Here is a 19,214-nt window from a genome sequence, read left to right as displayed (position 1 = left end):
AAGGCTGCTTTAATATTTAAGGTTACACAGTAACTCTAACACAAATCTCTAAACATCCTTAAAACAAGACATTTACTTGAGAAGCAACATTACAAGAAAAATATCTGTTTGATTTTCAGAACCTATTCAAACATTTATTGAGATTTATGCTCAAAACAAGAAACACTATTTGCCATTGCATATGTGGTAAATAAATACACTTAATTCAAAGGGAAATGTTTTTTGTAATTTGTTTTTATTTTAAAAATTATTATTTTTTTGAACAGAAAAGTCCAGTCAGATCCAGTTTTGTTATGCTATTTTCTGAAAAGGTAATTAAATGAACACGGAACACAGAAAGTTCAAACAGAAAGCTGCTAGTTTATTGCACATTAACATGCCCTCTCTGACATAGAAACTCTCCATATGTAGTACACAGATAAAGAGAGTACAGGCAGTCAGACAGTTCGCAGGCCTCATGTACCCGTCTTATCATGAATCACCTAATCAATAGAGAGCACAAGCATCAAGTACCATTTTAAATAGGCTTTCTTCTGTCTAATCACACTTTAGTGCTCATTAATTCAAACTCCAACTGTGTCAGCCATGCTTGTATCTGACAGTTTATTTGACTACCTATAGATGTTTTTCCATTGCAGGACCTTTCCTATTTCCTGGAACTATATCAGGTTCATTATATTATATGTGACAGTCTGTCTGAGTAGCTAGCTAGTGATCTTACTTTAATGTCTGTTTAACCATCAAACTTCAAACTTTTAAAACTAGTTTAAACTTTCAGACAAGGCTTTGTCAAGCCAATATCAAAGTTTGACTTGACAAACTTTACCTAACTAATTGAATTCATGAAAATGAATGCATATCATAAGCTGTGAGGTGAAAAAAAGAATTAGATTAGAAAATAGTTGCATAGAATACAAACTATTTCTCTTTCCGGATATGCTTAAAAAAATACAAGCAGCACTCGTTCAAACAAGAGGGAGAAGTGCTTGGTTGAGGAATACAGAGAAATACAAGAAATACAGAGAAAGCCAAGTATTGGGTTAATTCACACTAAATACAACAGATCTAAATGTCAAATTTATTATAAAAGGCTTGTGTGACATTTGTATGAAGTATATTTAAACCAATAAATATTAATACATTTATAATGTTCTGTACTCATTAATAAATATGTAATAATACAAATAATAAAATGTTAATAAACGACAAAACAAAAACAGAAGTCTAAAAGTGAAATAATTTTCTGTTTAGACCTATAAATGTAAAAAATACATGACTTCTAAATACAATATTTAAGATACCAATTATCTGCTCCAAACATTCTATTTAATAGAGGTATCAGTATCAGTGATATTGACCTTGATAGTACTTAGATTCTGATGAAAATAAGTAGTATCGACCACACTTAGGGTGTGTTCACACTTGGCGGGTTTGGTTCGATTAAAACGAACTCTGGTGCGATTACTCTGTTAATGTGGTTCATTTGAACAAGTGTGAACGCTGCCATCCGAACCTAGGTGCGCACCAAACAAGCGGACTGAGACCCCCCTGAATAGTGGGTCTTGGTCCGCTTCCAAACGAAATCTGGTGCAGTTCGATTGATATATGAACGCAGCATGGACCAAAGACGTTTAAACAGACCAATAACAGGAAGTAATTTGCCTTTAATACTGACCTCAAGCATACCTGGTTCTTCTCATCATAGGAGCTATGTTGTCCATTACAGTTCGGTACAGGCGTCGGAACCGCTGTCAGCCGTCCTTGCAGCATATCTTCATTTGTGTGTGCAGCACTGGAATTCCTTGCACTGTTTTGACTCCTTTACACATTTTATTAGCTCTTCGTTTGTTCTCAGCTGGTAAAAATTCCACCATGTATATATACATAATTCCAACGAGCGCATTTAGCCCAGCAGCCAGCATTGTTTTGGATGTTCGGCAAGATCCGTCGCAAAATATACGTCATAAAAGCTGTCTAATCAGGTTGTGACCTTATCCTTATGCCTTTTGTTTTGTATCTTTAGATTCGGTGTTAAAAATGCCAGTGTGAACTCTAAGCAAACCAGAACTAAATGTATAATTTTCTTTTTTGGTCCGGACCAAGAGCACTGAACTACAAGTGTAAACACACCCTTAATGCTTTTTTCCCTTTCGCACTAAAAATTTATTCATTCATTTGGAGGTCCAGTTGTATATGTTAAACATTTTTATTATTTTTGTAAAAGTATTATTATTAAAAAAAATAATTCTTTTTTTTGCAGGAAGATGCACATTTATTTTAGTTGTAAGTTTAATTTTAACATGTAAACTTTTTTTCATTTGTTATTTTATTTCTATATTCCCCCCACTGAAGGCGAACCACTTATTTTGGGCTTGTTTTCTATTGAGATCTGGCAACACTGCCTCTCTACACATGTTCATTTGTATTTGTGTTTATATGTATTTCCACAGAGTCCCTCCTCCAGCCCACTGTAAAATCCAAGACAGAAAACACTTCATAATGTTCACTATGTCCACTGCATATCCCACCAGTCTGTTTTTAGTGAGGAAGCTGGAAAGGTCAAGAGGTTAAGGTAGCGTCATACCAAGGGTGGAGAGCTCCGATAAAAAACAGTTGTTGTGGTGTTTGTTCTTAAAACAGCATTCTGTATCTCTGTTATCTCCCGTCTGGTGTACACACAGTTTATAGCTGGGAAAGTCATGCACAGACACTTAGGGAACAACAAGACCTCAATGGATCCTATTTGCAGATCCACATTCCTTTTTAAGCTAATTTCACTGTACTTACTACATGGAATGAAACCAAATGTTCTTGAACTAGATTGTCCATCTTTTTTGCACTCTTTATATCAGATTTACAATAAAATACATTAACCGCCTTGGTACGTGGTATAAAGATAGTACCAATAAAAATAAACAACAACAAACACACAAAACGGCACATTGCAAGACACTGAAAGTACTAGTGTATCGAAATCTAAAAGTGATCTGATAGATCGGCCTACATTGCTCAAAGAAAGATCTTTTATATAATTCCAGAGGGGAGACCATATCTGAATTTGTCTGATTTCTGATATATATTGTAGATCCAGTAATCCACCATGTTTTAAAGTGCTCAGCTTCTTGTGATGGTCAAAAAGAGTAAAAAGTGTTACTTCAGTACTGGGTCGTGCACCGGCTGCTAAAGATAACAATTTAACACCGCTACACACTAAACTTTCACCCACTTTTCACCATGAAGCTTAGGTGGAGGACCGCAGAAATACACCTGTCAAATGAGTCCTTGAGCTTCAGTTTAGGGAATGACTGGAAAACAATGATGTAAAGACTCTGAGTCTTCAAGGAATGTAGATACCTATGTTTTTAAAGATGAAGTGTGTCTGTAGCGGCAGGAGCATGGTCGAGCGATCGTCCAGAGAGAAAGAAAGCGGCAAGGGTGCCACACCTGAGCGCTATAATATCTAACACCTGTTTCTGATTGCAGTAAGCACTAGGGAGAGCGATAAAAAGGGACCACGCCAGAGACGAGGGAGAGAGAGCTACCCATCTGAAAGAGACTGTATTGAGTTTGATCTAAAGAGTGTTATGCTGAAAAGCTATTTTTAGATTGTTTATTAAAGTCATACTTTTGAGTTGAAGTCCCAAGTTCCCTGTGTCCTCCTTTCCCTCCCATCATTGAAAAATTACACTGGTGCCGAAACCCGAGAGAATTGGAGGAAACACACCGGCATGGAGTCCTCGCAGTTGGCGGAAGTCATCAAGTTTCTCACCAGTATACACCACGCACAACATCAGGCCCTGCTTGAGCTACACCAGAACCAGGATCGCCGATTCCAGGAGGTGCTCCAAGCTCAAGCAGAGGACCGGCATGCAATCCGGAGCCTACTACACCAGGAGAAAGCCCCAGCCGTGACCCCGGACCCAGCAGCCCCCATGCCCCCAGTTGCCCTCATGAAGATGGGAGCAGAAGATGACCTCAAGGCCTTCCTGCTTCTGTTGGAGAGGATGGCCGAGATCTGGGGCTGGCCACATGCTCAGTGCGCGGCCAGACTCATCCAACTGTTGTCCGGGGAAGCTCAACTCACAGCGCAACAACTACCGGCGGCAAGTCTCCTGGTGTATGATGATCTGAGGAAGACCATCCTGCAGCAGGTCGGTCGCAGCCCTAAGCAATACCGACAACTCTTCCAGTCGATAAAGATGGATGGGCGTGGCCGCCCGCTTGCCTTCACCCAACAGCTCCGGGACGCCTGCCAGAAGTGGCTGCTGGCTGAGGACCACGAGCAGAGGGAGACATCGATCTTGTGGTGCTGGAGCAGGTTATCCATCATCTACCAAAAGGAACAGCAGAGTGGGTCCAGTGCCACCACCCGGCATCACTGGAGGAGGCCGTCCAACTGGCGGAGGACCATATGTCAGCGTATCAGAGGGCGGAAGAGCCCTCCCACTCTCTCTCCCCTCCCCCTGTGTTTCACCCCCCCCCCCACCATCTCTGCTGTGGTCCCTTTTTATCGCTCTTCCCAGTGCTTACTGCAATCAGAAACAGGTGTTAGACATTATAGCGCTCAGGTGTGTGCACCCTTACCGCTTTCTCTCTCCGGACGAATGCTTGACCACGCCCCCGCAGCCAGAGTGTCATTTCTGCGGCACCAAACGGAATTATAAAAATGACTACATTTTACATTTTCTCAAGAAAATGTGAGTGGTGCTTGCACAGCTAAACTCACCGCCATAATGCTAGGGAGTTGATATGTTGTTGCTAAGGGGTTCTGAGTGGTTGCTTGGTGGTTCTTTTCTGGCCCAAGCTAAAAGAGACCACCCCTCTCTGGAGTACAGAGTATAGAGCCTAAGTCTCTATTGTCATTATTCTATGGTGCTTTACATTTACATTTACATTTATTCATTTGGCAGACGCTTTTATCCAAAGCCAATTAATTGCTTTTTTTAAATGATTAATCATTAAAACTGATATATAACCATCACTTTTGGGGAAATTGGAGCAAAATAGAAATGAAAATGGAAGTTGAAGCCACTGTGGCTCTTTTATTAAATGTAATGAATTACTTGCGATTTAGAGCATGTAGACAAAACTCTCTGACAAACTTCATTTTTTTTGCTAGCGTTCAGCAGCATATACCTTATATCTTGGAGTGAAAGCCTGTCACACAATTCTGGGAGGTTACAGTATGACAGGCTTTGACATTTCAGATTAACCAGAGCAACATTTCAGATGACATGTGATGACTGTCACAGATACCCAGACTTGAAGATGATGTTGAACCCAGTGGCAGGTGTTTTTTGAAACAAACAAAACAACAACAGAGATTAACTGGCATTTTATAGAACAACAAACACAGAGAGGATGTGAATAACAGTAACCTTGGGGATCGTTGGAGTAGCGAAGGAGATGAATCAGGAAGAGATTGCACAGGAATGTCTTCAGAGAGGTTTTCAGCGATAACAGGTATGTGAGTCTGTATTCTGAATCGAGACCAGACGAGAGTGAAAGGAGAATCTGGTTTTTATGTAGTGGAGCTGATTGATGCAGTGATGAGAGGCAGGTACAGGTGATCAGTACAAAGGGTAGAGGGATGGTAGGATATTAGTGCTAGGAGTGTCAGGTAAATCCGTGTCAATGATATTGATAATATTCTCTGAGTGGATTGTGTATTCACATGGTTCTGTTGCAAAAATACATGGTTAGAAACCCAGCAACTGTTTACATTCTTTAGGAAGTCAACCTACAAATACCTCATATGAGATAGGAGAAATTATTTCAACATTGAAAAAAAAGTACAAACAGCACCTTTAAGTATAATGATTGCCCTATTCTTCACCAGGGCCTAAAGGGTTGTGATACATCCCAGTTGTTGATTAAATGTTACACTGTGTTTGCTTAAATGTACACTCAGTAACTTTTGTCTTTGTGTCATCTTGGACTTACACTGACACCTAGCGGCTTGGATGTAGCATAATTTAAAATCAATAGTGTGATGAGGAGGAGGGCGTGGCCGGGCCATGATGGTGCATGGTCGGCGCTGAATCAGCTGATCAGCAGGAGAGCATGATAAAGGGGAGCCGGAGGCGCCAGTTCGAGAGAGAGAGAGACGCATGTGGCCGCATTGCATGTTTGTCTTTATGTTTATGTTTCTTTATGTTGACTTTTCAGCCGGTTCCTGCCTCCTCCTTGCCCGTCCACTGTTACAGTGGTGCCAAATCCCGGGAGGGAGGAGGTATGTGCTGTCGTGGAGTCCTCGCTGCTACCATCTGCCAGGGGAGCAGCCGCGGTCATCTGCCTTGGGACAGAGGGGTTGCTGCCAGCCGCTGAGAGCTGGAGAAACAGCTGCTATCCACCGAAGAAGGGGAGAAGCAGTTCTGTCCGCCAGAGGCTGGAGGACTCACTGCCATCTACCAGGGGAGGAGTGAGCTGGTGTCCACCAGAGGGCAGAGGAGCGGTTGAGGCCCGGGCAACAGTGCATCCGGGAGCCAGAGAGCAAGTTCTTCTCTCTCTCCTCTCTCTCTCTCTCTCTCTGTGTCTCCGCTCACCCTTTCCCTCTCCCAACACCTCCCCTTGTCTCCACAGATTCACAGGAGGCGGGGTGGACCACCGGCTGACAGAATGGCCGGAAGGGCAGCATCTCCCCTCCAGAGATGGGGTGAGTTAGTCAGACCGGTGGGGCCCCAGCCTGAATCGGGCGGGGGAGGAGTGTGACGAGGAGGAGGGCATGGCCGGGCTATGATGGTGCATGGCCGGCACTGAATCAGCTGATCAGCGGGAGAGCGAGATAAATGGAAGCTGAAGGCACCAGTTCGAGAGAGAGAGAGACTCATGCGGCCATGTTGCATGTGTGTCCTTATATTTATGTTTGTTTTATGTTGAGTTTCTGATTAAATTTACGTTGACTGTTCAGCTGGTTCCCGCCTCCTCCTTGCCCATACTTATACTTTTACAAATAGTTTTCAGTTTCAGATGCCATTTTAGAAATGTAGTATTCAGTCAGCCATGATTACTTTTTTTTATATGATTTATTTATACATTTTAAGATACATTACAAAGACAACAAACAAAAAAAGACACTAAAATTATAAGCAACAATGAACAAATACACTGAAGTTAAGGAAAAAAATAAAAGAAAATAAAATGCAATCCTACAATATATTGACCAAGCAATATAGGATTAGTATGCACATCTAGGCTGGCGGCTGAGGGGGACTGGGGGTGGGTGGACGGGGGATGGGGCAAATCAAACACAATGTCATGGATCCATCTGACCCTTCTGCCACATTCACTCAACCTTCGCTCTCTCCTGATTACTAATCACCTGCACCTGTCTCTCATCACTGTGTCAATCAGCTCCTCTACTGAAACCCCCATTCTACTGTCAATCATTGTCTGGTCTCGACAAAGAATTCAGACTCACTTCCCTGGTCCTCTAAGGAACTTCCTCGCAAGATTCCAAGTAATTCTGCTCCACTCCAGCAATCCCGATCTCCTGACGATTCCTCTTCACACCAGTGATCCCAATATCATCCTTTCCTACATAAGCACCCAGTTGTACGATCACCACCTTAAGAATATCCCACTCCTGAATTATCCCAGTCCTTCTTCACAGCTCGTCACTACACGTCTGAACCATATTACTTGATTACAATTCACCTGTTGGTTTCTGTTTGTTTTTGTGTTGCAATAAACTCCTGCCATTGGGTTCAACAACATCTCCAAGTCTGGGTATTCCTGACAGAAGACCAGACCGATAAAAGCCATGAACCCAGCTGGTTCAGACCCAGCCCAGGAGCTGATTTACGCACTCCGACGGGCACTCATCTCTCCTGCAAATCCGTCCGAATCTCCGTCCACGCCCAGCACTTCCGTAATTTCTTCTCCGGTCTATTCCACCAGTCCCGTGGTGAATCCAGCCAGCAACTTCATCTCAGACATGCTCTGCCACCGGCTCCAACTCCAAAGACGTTCATGTGACCCCAAGCTCCAAATACATTCCATAGTCGGCAATCCTTTGGGAAAAGGGATTATACGTTACTGTGTGGATCCCATCAAACTCCAAGTAGAATTTTGCACACTGAAGACATCACCCTACTGGTTCTGGAGAGTTCCACCGCTGACATCGTTTTGGGACATCCGTGGCTCATTCAACATTCTCCAGTCATCTACTGGTCTACCGGTGATGTCCTGAAGTGGGGATCCCAGTGCTTTCCTTCCTATTTTCCACATCTTCCCTCTCCTAGACCCAAGGTCTCTGCCAAGAAAACCCTTCCTCTCAGTCTTAACACAACCTCCACTGACACCCCTACCAGTTCCATCCCTGTGGAAATCCCATCCTGCTATTCCCGCTTTCAGGACATCTTCTGCCCTCTATGCGCCTCACAACTACCTCCTCATCGACCATGGGACTGTGCAATAGACCTAATTCCAGCTGAGCCAGTGCCTCGTGGCAAAATCTACCCTCTATCTATTCCTGAACAAAAGGCCATGGAGGAATACATTGAGGAGACCCTCAATCAGGGTTACATCTGCCCTTCTACTTCCCCTGCTGCTTCGAGTTTCTTCTTCATAGCAAAGAAGGACGGAGGACTAAGACCCTGTATCGACTATCGCTCCCTCAACAAGATCATGGTCAAGTTCCCGTACCCACTTCCCCTTGTCCCTGCTGCTTTGGAACTGTTGAGAGGAGCCACTGTCTTCACTAAGCTGGACCTTCGCAGCATGTACAACCTCATTCAGTTTCGGAAGGGGGATGAATGGAAGACAGACTTCGTGACTCCGACCGGCCAATATGAGTACCTGGTGATGCCATATGGCTTGGTCAACGCCCCCTCCGTATTCCAGAGCTTCATGAATGAGGTGTTCCGAGAGTATCTCCATCAATTTGTCCTCATTTACATCGACGACATTCTAGTATACTCCCGGAACGAGACCGACCATCGTCTACATGTTGCGCTTGTGTTGGAAAAGATGAGAGAATACCATCTGTGCCTTAAGGCAGAGAAGTGTTCCTTTCATCAAACCTCCCTCCAGTTCCTGGGTTACATCATCAGACCAGAGGGCATTCAGATGGATGAGGGGAAAGTGAAGGCTGTGCAATCCCGGCCCACTCCTACTACCATCAAAGAGCTCCAACGCTTTCTCAGTTTTGCCAACTTCTACCGTTGTTTCATTCAGAACTACAGTACCCTCTCTACTCCTTTAACCTCCCTCCTCAGATCTAAACCCAAAACACTATCATGGAACCTCTAGGCTTCACATGCCTTCCAACTCCTTAAGGACGCTTTCACCTCAGCCCCACTCCTTGTACGCCCAGATCCTAATAAACTATTTGTAGTGGAAGTTGACATCTCCACAAATGGCACAGGAGCTGTCCTTTCTTAGCAGCAGGGGAAACCATCTCTACTTCACCCATGTGCCTTTTTCTCCAAAAAGCTCTCCCCGGTGGAGCAAAATTACGACATCAGAAACCGAGAGCTTCTGGCTATCAAATTGGCCCTGGAGGAGTGGCGGCATTGGTTAGAGGGGCTCAACATCCCTTTTTAGTGCTGACTGACCACAATAATCTTGAGTACCTCAGAAAGGCTCGTTGCCTCAACCCCCGCCAGGCGATTAAATTCACGCGATTCAATTTCACCATCTCCTATCATCCAGGTAATAAGAATTCCAAAGCGGATGATCTTTCCCGCCTCTACACTCCTGAAGAGGTTCCTGAGGAACCTAACACCATTCTCCCTCCTCACGTCATAGTAAGCCCCATCCGATGGCCCCTGGACGATAGCATTCGCAGAGCCACCGCCACTGAACCAGCTCCATTGGGGTTCCCCGCCAACAAAATGTATGTCCCTTCCTCCCAACGCTTATCACTCATTGACTCTGTACACTCCTCCTTAGGCACTGGCCACCCTGGGACCAATAGGACCCTCTCACTTATCCAGGACTGGTTCTGGTGGCCACGCATGGATAAAGATGTCCGAAGGTTCGTCCAGGGATGTCTGGAGTGTGCAATATCTCGAACTCCATGACAACTTCCTACCGGTAAACTCCTTCCGCTGTCCGTCTCGCGCCAACCCTGGTCACATCTAGGGGTCGATTTTATCCCTGATCTGCCTTCCTCTGAGGGATACACCTGCGTTTTGGTTACCGTGGATCGCTTTTCCAAAGCCTGCAAATCAGTCCCTCTCAAGGGACTTCCCACTGCCCTAGAGACTGCAGAGGCACTCTTTGACCACGTGTTCCAAAATTATGGCATTCCAGTAGACATAATCTCCAATCAGGTTACGACTCCCTTGCAAAACGCTAAGTCCACGTTACATTGGTCCCTTTACCATCACCAGACAAATTAATCCTGTCACTTATCTACTCCAACCCCCCCCCAATATCGTATCCACCCTACCTTCCACGTCTCCCTTCTAAAACCTTACCACCCATCTCTCTTTCCTCATCCCTCAGAACCTAATCCTTCTGATGACCCCCCCCCCCCCCAGCCACTTATACTAGAAGACGGACCGGTCTACACAGTCCGAGATATCATGGACTCCCGATGCCACAGGGGTCATCTCAAATACCTCGTGGATTGGGAGGGTTACGGCCCCGAGGAAAGATCTTGGATTCCTAGAGATGACATCTTGGGCCCTACCCTATTCTCCGACTTCTCCGATTCTCACCCTAACAAATCCCACCACGGCGTTGGGAAACTCGTCCCTCTGGAGCGGTCCGTGGAGGGGGGGGTAATGTCATGGATCCATCTGACCCTTCTGCCACATTCACTCAACCTTCGCTCTCTCCTGATTACTAATCACCTGCACCTGTTTCTCATCACCGTGTCAATCAGTTCCTCTACTTAAACCCCATTTTACTGTCAGTCATTGTCTGGTCTCAACAAAGAATTCAGACTCACTTACCTGGTCCTCCAAAGAACTTGAAAAAGAGTTGAAAAGGCTACAAAATCTGAGAAGTGAGAAGGCAAAGGGTGGTCAGGTGGGAGAACCCCAATCAAACCAGTGATTGGACAGGGTGGGATATCCACCGAGGTAATGGCTGACAGCGTGACAAAAATTAGCCTCCAAAAGGGAGACAGGGCAGGGCAGGTCCAGAACATATGGATTAGAGTGGCTGAACCAGAATGACCCCTGTCACACTCAGGGTCTATAGAAGGGTTTATACGAGCTAACCTGCTCTTAGACCAGTGTGCTCTATGAACCACCTTGCACTGTATGAGCCTGTAACATGCACAGAGGGAGGAGGAATACACCCTGTTCAAAATTACTTTCCATGTCTCCTCATTAATGTCAGTACCGATGTCTTGGGACCAGATGATGCGTAGGTTGTCAGAAGATGAAAATTGCAAATTAACAATTATATTCACTAATTTAGAGATTGACCCTTTAACACAAGGATCAACACAGAGAATGGAGTCCAAATCTGAAGGGAGAGGCACATTAGGAAAGTTGGTCATTTTTATATGCACAAAATCTCGAATTTATAGATATCTGAAAAAGTGGCTTCTGGGAATTTTAAACTGGGAGGACAACTGATCAAAAGAGGCAAAAACACTATCAATATAGAGGTCAGCAATAGAAACCAATCCAAGATCCCTCCAAGAGGCATAAGCACTGTCCAAAATGGAAGGGTGGAATAGAGGAATAGAGTGAAATGGGGATAACAAAGGGGTGATATGAAGACCAAAATGCCACAAAAATTGGGTCCAGATTTTAAGACTGTTTTTTACAATTATATTATTTGAATATTTCATCAGGGACCATGTATGTGGGAGGCATAGAAGGGCAGCCAGGGAGGAGGACTTACACGAAGTATTCTCAGTGTGCAACCAGGATGGGAGATTAACTAAGTTGCTTGAATGAAACCAATATAAAGTAGAGAGTATATTCGCTGCCCAATAATAAATTAGAAAATTAGGAAGATCCAGTCCACCCAATTGTTTTGTCTTCTGCAAAGTGTCTTTTCGGATCCAAAAAAGCGTCTTTTTATTCCAAAGAAAATTAGAAATAGAACTGTCAAATGTAACAAAGAAGGACTTTGGAATAAAAATAGGAATACATTGAAAAAAATATAAAAATTTGGAGAGCACGCTCATCTTTATACAGTTAACCCTACCAACCAGGGACAGAGGAAGGAGAGACCAACGACTAAAATCCTGTGCAAGACGACTGAGCAACGGTATAAAGTTGTGGTCAAATAAGTCTGAAAAGCTTTTTGTCACATTTATGCCCAAATACCTAAGACTCTGCAAAGCAGATCTGAAAGGCAGAGATGCTAATGAGTATTCCAAGGCTGCCTTATTTATGGGCATTAATTCACTTTTACTCAAATTTAACTTATAGCCTGAAATTAGACCAAAATCTGCCAGCAGGTCCAGCACCAAGAGGATGGAGGTGCCATGGTCAGACACATATAACAAAATATCATCCGCGTATAAAGACAACTTATGCTCCAGCCCTCCCCTCTGTATGCCAGCCATCACGCTGGATCTGAGAGCAACTGCCAGAGGCTCAATGGCTAAATCAAATAACAGCGGGGAGAGTGGGCAGCCTTGTCTAGTCCCACAGCCAAGGGAGAAATACTTAGAATAGTTATTATTTGTTCATACACAGGCCATTGGGGACGTGTATAAAAGCCTAATCCAAGCTATAAATTGATCGGGAAAACCAAATCTCCTCAGTGTGAAGAACAAATAACCCCACTCGACTCTATCAAAAGCCTTCTCAGCATCCATGGAAATAACTAATTCTGGGACTTCATTCAAAGAGGAAGAGTAGAGGATATTCAAGAGGCATCTAATATTGTGACAAGAGTGTCTATTTTTATTAAACCCTGTCTGGTCTGGTGAAATTATGGTTGGAAGAACCAACTCCAAACGTCTCGCCAGAATCCTAGCCAATAATTTCACATATGTACAAAGTAAGGAGATGGGGCGGTAATTACTGCATTGAGAAGGATCTTTATCTTTCTTGAGAATAAGGGAAATAGTAGCCTGGCGTAGAGATTGAGGAAGGATGCCTGAACTGTAGGACTCATTAAACATGTTTAGCAAAAGAGGTGATAATTTATCAGAAAACGCCTTAAAAAATTCTACTGGAAAGCCATCAGGCCCTGGAGATTTACCATTCTGCATCAGACTAAGAGCAGTCTTAATTTCAACGTAAAGGGAGCTATCTAATTAGAGGAGATATCAGGATCAATGCAAGGAACATTTAGAGGGCTGAATAAATTGTCAAATTGAGCCTCTTCAGCAATGTTTTCAGAGGTATATAAAGAGATGTCAAAGTCTCTGCATTGGTCATTAATAGTCAGAGGATTAACTGAAGACCCAGTGGCGGTGGAAATTTGAGTAATAAGGTGTGAAGCAGCAGACTGCCGCAACTGGTGAGCAAGTAATTTACTCGATTTATCACTGAATTCATAATAATTACAAAGAGTCATATGTAGTGCTTCACTTGCTTCATTCATAGCTAGCAGCTCAAGCTTCGCTTTTGTCATGAGAAACTTAGCGAAGAGGTCTGATTGTGTCGAGCTAACACAGTTGGACTGAAAGTCTGCCAAAACACTAGATAAATTAGCCCTCCTTTCATTTACCACTTTTCTCTTGTAAGCCGAGTATGAAATAATTTCTCCTCTTAAATAAGCCTTACAAGTTTCCCAAATTGTCTTAGCTGAAACATCTGGAGAAATATTTGTGGAGATGAAAAGATCAATACGATCATTAATAACCTCTATAAAATCAGGATCATTGAGTAGTAAAGAATTAAAACGCCAAGGAGACCGAGACATCGAAATGCCTGGTATAGCAAGGTCAAATGTAACTGCTGCATGATCTGAAATTACAAAAGTGTTATAAATACATGAGCTAACCAGTGAAAGCCATTTATTATCAACCAGAAAGTAGTCAATATGAGAGAAAGAGTGATGAACAGGGGAAAAGAAAGAGAATTGTTTTGTGTTGGGATTGAAAAAGCGGCAAACATCAGAAACAGCATATTGATCCATAAAAAGCCGAATAATCCTACAAGATTTAGACTGTGCACAAGGCCTAGAGGAGGAACGATCTAGAAGAGGATCTAAACAGCAGTTAAAATCCCCACCCAGAATTAGTTGGCTGGAGTGCAAATCAGGGAGGGAATTTTTTTGAAAAAATCCTCATCATCCCAATTAGGGCCATATATGTTAGCCAAAATCAAGCGAACCCCATTGATCTGTCCTTTAAGAATAATAAAACGTCCACTGGGGTCTGAGATGACCTCAGAAACGGAAAAAGGAACTGATTTATGGATGAGAATAGCTACACCCCGAGACTTAATAGGGAAGCTGGAATGGTAGAGCTGGCCTACCCAGCCCTTTCTAATTTTAGATGGTCTGCAGGCCTGAGATGAGTTTCCTGAATAAAGACGATGCTAGTATTCAAATGTTTCAAATAATTAAGAATTTATGTAGCTTCACTGGAGAATTCAGCCCCTTAACGTTCCAACTGGTGAATTTCAGTGTACTACGAGGAGCAGTCCTGTTACTCATCATAAACAAAGGCATGACCAGATTTCTGAGACCCCCCCCAACACAACCCAGCCGACAACACACCTTGCCTGCAGCATGTAAGGATACAAAGTACAGTAAAAAGAATTGCATCCGAATCCACAAAGGTAGAAAAAAAAAAGAAAGAAAAAAAATACACCCTTACCCTGACAACAAGAACAGCAACTGGAACCACTTTACCATGACAACTGGCAAGTTTCCTAACTCCTGGCCCTCCCATTAAAGGTACCTAACCTCAAAACATATTTATATCAAAGTTATTGACAGACTTAGACTTCAAGTCTAAGTACAAACCGTTTAGAACAATAAATACATAACATGAAATACAAAAGGGCGGTAGAACTAGATGCCCAAGATTGGCAGAATATAAAAGGATGCCAAAAATAAACAAGTCTGCTCACAGTTGAATAGAGTCCATATGAACTTACTATAGGTTCAGACTCCGGATAAAGTCATTGGCTTCTGAAACAGAAGCCAATCATTTCTTCTCACTGTTTGGAAGTGTGATTTGCAGTCTAGCAGGCTATAGAAGCGCAGGTTTGAGTCCATGTTTGTAAAGTGCTGACATCACATCTTTGTACTCGGCACGAAGTTTCAAAACCTCAGGACAGTAATCCTCAAAGATACGAATCCTGTGGCCTTCATAGAGCAGCTTGCTCTTTTTGCGATATTCACGAATGACAAACTCCTTTACTTGAAAGCTCAGGATGACAGGTCGCGGTCTCTGCCCTGGCGCGGGTTTGGGTGCAAGGCTGCGGTGAGCTCTGTCCAGCTTGGGTGGCGAGGTTAACACCTGAGATCCGAGGACATCAACCAGAAGCTGAGAAAAAAAGGTCATCGGACGTGGTCCCTCGATCGACTCAGGTAAGCCCAGAATTCGAATATTCTGGTGCTGGCTGCAGCTCTCGAGATCCGACACTTTAGCCTTAAGCCACTCATTATCCTTCTGGAGCCTCGAACATGTAGCTTCGAGCTGTTGATCTCGGCTAGCGTAATGCTAGCACCAGGCGTAGAAGCGCCATCTCGGTCTTTAGCAGCCTGTTTGCCCCTTCCTTTTGACATTTCAAAAGCAATTAAAGTCGTGAAACAATTAACAAACAAATGCTGTCAAATGTAAACAAAAAAATGCTGAGGTTTATAGGATGAAAATGAAAAGTATTTGGGAGCGAGCCACGCACACGTTTACTCCTCAGGCGCCAAAACCGGAAACGCCAAGCCATGATTACTTTAATCAATGAGTGAAAGTGTCAAATAAGAGGACAGTTACTGAGATTAAGTGAGTAGTATTCGGCTGGTCATGTGATTCTAATATGGTAGCCCCCATGTGTGGACCCTCTCCATGTAGAATAAAACAGCTTTTATAAGGTTACTGATACGACTGGAGTCTTCATTTTAATGTGAGTGCTCATGATTTCCTACATATATTGCCAAATTACAATTCATGTATTTAGGAGTTAAACTTTTTTAATGGGGTAAATTACTGAGTGCACCTTTAAGTAATATCGTGTAACAAACACTTTGGACATGTTGTGCCATGCCTGTTTGACTGGTGCTCTGTAGAGCAGGTGTTAAATCAAATTAAAGCCAGTGTTTATACAGATGTTTGGGTAAATCAAAAATGTTCCCAGTACTTGTGTCTATAGTCACTAGCCTTTACAATAAAATGTGTTTGTTGTTATTACAATATTTAATCACACATAATCATCCCAGGTGTGTGAGTTCAGCGTCACAAGTTGACTCAGACAAAGGGAGGTATGCTAGGAAGGTTTCATTGTGTGGCACCCAGTGATAGAATTAATAGTGAAGGATTTGATTGGCTTATATCACATTCCACTGATGAACAGATTAATTATTATTTTGAGTTGTCTGTGTTGTTACATGCTTTTACTAAATGACGTAATAGTGATCACTGGAAGGTGTGGAATGATTGGCAGCAGCCTGTTTGGTCACATATTTTCAGGATCAGTTTATGTTCTAAATAAAATCATATTTCTAAATTGTGTTGATGTTTAATTTTATGTAATAGCTCAATTGTAACATACAGTGGGGTCCAAAAGTCCAAGACCACTAGTAAACTCGCTTCTTTTTGCATTTAGTGACCTAGAAATAATGCAAAAACTTGATATTTCTTCTTCTTGATACGCCATAATGTTTTTTGTTTTACAATTGTCAAAATCCTAACACTTTCTGTTCATTTCCAGGTTTGAATAAGATTTTGGTCTCAGATATTGGACCCCACTGTATACACAGATGAGCCAAAACATTATGACCACCTGCCTAATATGCGGTTGGTCCTCCACTTGCTGCCAAAACAGTGCTGACCCACTGAGGCATGGACTCTAAAAGACCCCTGAAGTTGTCCTGTGTTATCTGGCACCAAGATATTAGCAGCAGATCCTTCAAGTCAAGTCATTTTTATTTGTATAGCACCTTTCACAACACACATCGTTTCAAAGCAGCTTTACAGAAGATCAGGCATTAACAGAAGATAAAACTGTAATATCTATAATGTCTTAGAGTCATCATTGTGTAGTTTGATAAAATACAAATGTGAATTGTTTAAAATAAGTAATTAAAAAATAATTGTATTTATAACCCAAATTCAAGTCCTGTAAGATGAGGTGGAGCCACCATGGATCGGACTTGTTGGTCCAGCACATCCCGCAGATGCTCAATCAGATTGAGATCTGGGGAATTTGGAGGCCAGGGCAACACCTTGAACTCTTCATTATGTTCCTCAAACCATTCCCGAACAATGTGTGCAGTGTGGCAGGGAGCATTATTCTGCTGAAATAGGCCACTGCCATCAGGGAATACCATTGCCATGAAGGGGTGTACCTGGTCTGCAACAATGTTTAGGTAGATAGCACATAAATGGCCGGACCCAGGGTTTCCTAGCAAAACATTGCCCAGAGCATCACACTCCCTCCGCCGGCTTGCCATCTTCCCACAGTGCATCCTGGTGCCATCACTTTCCCAGGTAAATGGCACATACGGTGCCGTCCACACGATGTAAAAGAAAACGGGACTCATCGGACCAGGCGACCTTCATCGACTGCTCCAAGGTCCAGTTCCAACCCTCGTGTGCCCATTGTAGGTGCTTTTGATGGTGGACAGGGGTCATCGTGGGCACTCTGAACGGTCTGCGGCTACACAGCCCTATACGCAACAGGGTGTGATGCACTGTGTGTTGTGACACATTCCTCCCGTAACCATCATTAAAATTTTCTGTGACTTGTGCCACAGTAGACCTTCTGTCAATTCGGACCAGACGGGATAGCCTTCGTTGCCCTTGCGCATCGATGAGCCTTGGGCGCCCAACACCCTGTCGCTAGTTGGTTTGTCCTTCCTCGGACCACTGTCAGTAGGTACTCACCACTGCTGACCAGGAGCACCCCACAAGCCTTGCCATTTCAGATATGCTCTGACCCAATCGTCTGGCCATAACAATTTGGCCCTTTTCAAAGATGCTCAGGTCTTTACTCCTGCCCATTTCTCCTGCATTCTACACGTTGACTATGAGAACTGATTCTTCGCTGACCATCTAATATTCCCAGAACTTGACGTGGCCTTGTTAGGAATGATTAACATTATTCACTTCACCTGTGAGTGTTCATAATGTTTTGGCTTAATAATTCTTGTGGCTGTAATAATGGAATTAGAAACTTCTTATATACACTGATGACAGCCACAAGAGCTGTGACTGAACTGTTTGTGATTGATTACTGTCTAAAACCTCAGTTATAAAACCTCATTTGTTTTGCTGTATTTTTTACAGAGGTTTAAAGCTTCAATAATGTCTTCCTACTGGGTTTTGATTAGGTCAGAGAGACATACACAATGTCATCTACAAATAATCTTAAGGGAAAACAATAAGTTTATTTCAGAATTAATATTATTGGTTTTATACAACATTGCTGTCTCTGGCTTGGATTTCAAAAACATGTACCTTGACACTTAATATTAGGTGTCTTTAACTACTATGTACTTAAGCATTTGATTTAATGTACTTATTATGCACATACATGCTGTTGCATTGTACTTACATTTAAAGTACCTGCATTTAATTACATTTGTAGTTACACACTTAACCTTACCCCTAACTCTAAACCCTAACCCTAAACCTCTTCTTCTAATCTTGTGAGAATTTTGCAGAACATGTAGTTACCTATCGTATTGCATGTATTTTAACGTTAGTGCATGGTAGTTAGAGACACCTAATATAAAGTGGGACCTAGAAAAGATATAGATACAAATACTTAAAGTGAATCAAAATGGCAGGGAACTGCATTTGAATTGACGCTCAAGCTTAAGTCAAACATTGAGGTCTTTTCAAATATCTCCAGTTCTCTATTGGCTGCTGACATGTCCATATTCAGGTCATGCGTTATGATTGGTCACTTCTGACACGTTGCCGCCTATGCCCCTCCCCCACAGTGAGAGGAATGTGGCGAGGGAGGGGACAAGCAATATTTACAAACACTGTTTAAAGAGACAGAGCTCACATAACACGACCTCTGCTCTGATCATATTACCAGCAGTACCAAGCCAAAACATATGCAAGCAGACAAAGTACTGCCATCGCTATATATATATATACACAGTATATTCAACCACATCATGCCCTTATTCCAACATCAACTCCAGCTCCTATGGTCATGACTTTT

The sequence above is a fragment of the Myxocyprinus asiaticus genome, chromosome 29 (assembly GCF_019703515.2).
Source record: "Myxocyprinus asiaticus isolate MX2 ecotype Aquarium Trade chromosome 29, UBuf_Myxa_2, whole genome shotgun sequence".
Classification (NCBI taxonomy): domain Eukaryota; kingdom Metazoa; phylum Chordata; class Actinopteri; order Cypriniformes; family Catostomidae; genus Myxocyprinus; species Myxocyprinus asiaticus.
The sequence above is the reverse complement of the archived record's forward strand: the minus strand, read 5'-3'. Positions refer to the sequence as shown.